Raw genomic sequence first — 1,148 nt, 5'->3', positions numbered from 1 at the left:
CTTTACCTTTAACAGCTGGCAGAGGAACAAAGCTAATGTCTGCTTCCCACTGTCATCTGCAGAAGAAAGAACATGAGCATGATGCACATATTCCCAGAAGTCCATGTACAAGGAATGTGTCCAGAAAAACAAGGTTCCCCTGCCTCACACTCCAGAAACCACTCCCGTGAGACAGGTGGTGGTGAGGAAGGAAAGAGGTTTATTCAGGTGCCAGCAACCTGAGAAGATGGGGGAAGCTCGTCCCAAAACCCATCTGCACATCTCAGTGCAGGCAGAGGCTTTTATAAGGAGGAGGAGGCCAAAGAGAGCAAAGAGGTCAGGGGGCGGGGCTTGAGAAGTTCTCTATGTCACCACAGGCACAGTCCAATCTGATAAGGATCTTGCAAGTGGTCAGGTGTTGGTCCAGTGTGCGCCCTCCTAGACTTTGTCCTCCTGGTTCTAAGGTTGAAGTTCAGCAAATCTCCCAGAACTACGAAGGTCAGAGCTCCTATCTTCTAAAAGTAGTTCCTAGGATTCTTATACAAACAGCCGATTTATCTACAAGCTTCATTATTACTCAGTGTCTGCATTTACAGGAACACTGTGGAAAGAATGAGGAGGTGAGATGTAATTCCCACTGTGACATGAATGCTGAGATGCTTTGTTCTTCTTCAAGGCATTTGCATCCTTTAGAAATGTCAAATTGGCGCTGGCCAGTGTAGCTCAATAGATAGAGTGTTGGCCTTCGAACTGAAGGGTCCCGTGTTCAATTCCCGGTTAAGGGCACATGCCTAGGATGTGGGCTTGATCCCCCGTGAGGGATTTTCAGGAGGCAGCCGATCCATGACTCTCTCATCATGTATGTTTCTAACTCTCTCCCTCTCTCTTTCTCTCGGAAATCAATGAAAATATATTTGAAAAAAAAGGCGGGTGCTCTATCCACTGAGCCAAACCACCTGGGGTGCTAAGTCATCTTTAAATGACTACCCCCCTGGTATATTAAACCAAAAAATATAATAAACTATTTTAAAACAATGTGCATTTAATCTAAATGCAACACTTGCTTAATATTTTTTTAAATGTTTTTATTGACTCAGAGAGGAAGGAAAAGCGAGAGGGAGAGAAACATCCATGATGAGAGAGAATCACGGATCGGCTGCCTCCCACCA

Source organism: Myotis davidii, unplaced genomic scaffold, assembly GCF_000327345.1.
Source record: "Myotis davidii unplaced genomic scaffold, ASM32734v1 scaffold1677, whole genome shotgun sequence".
Taxonomy (NCBI): Eukaryota; Metazoa; Chordata; class Mammalia; order Chiroptera; family Vespertilionidae; genus Myotis; species Myotis davidii.
Note: the sequence above shows the minus strand (reverse complement) of the source record.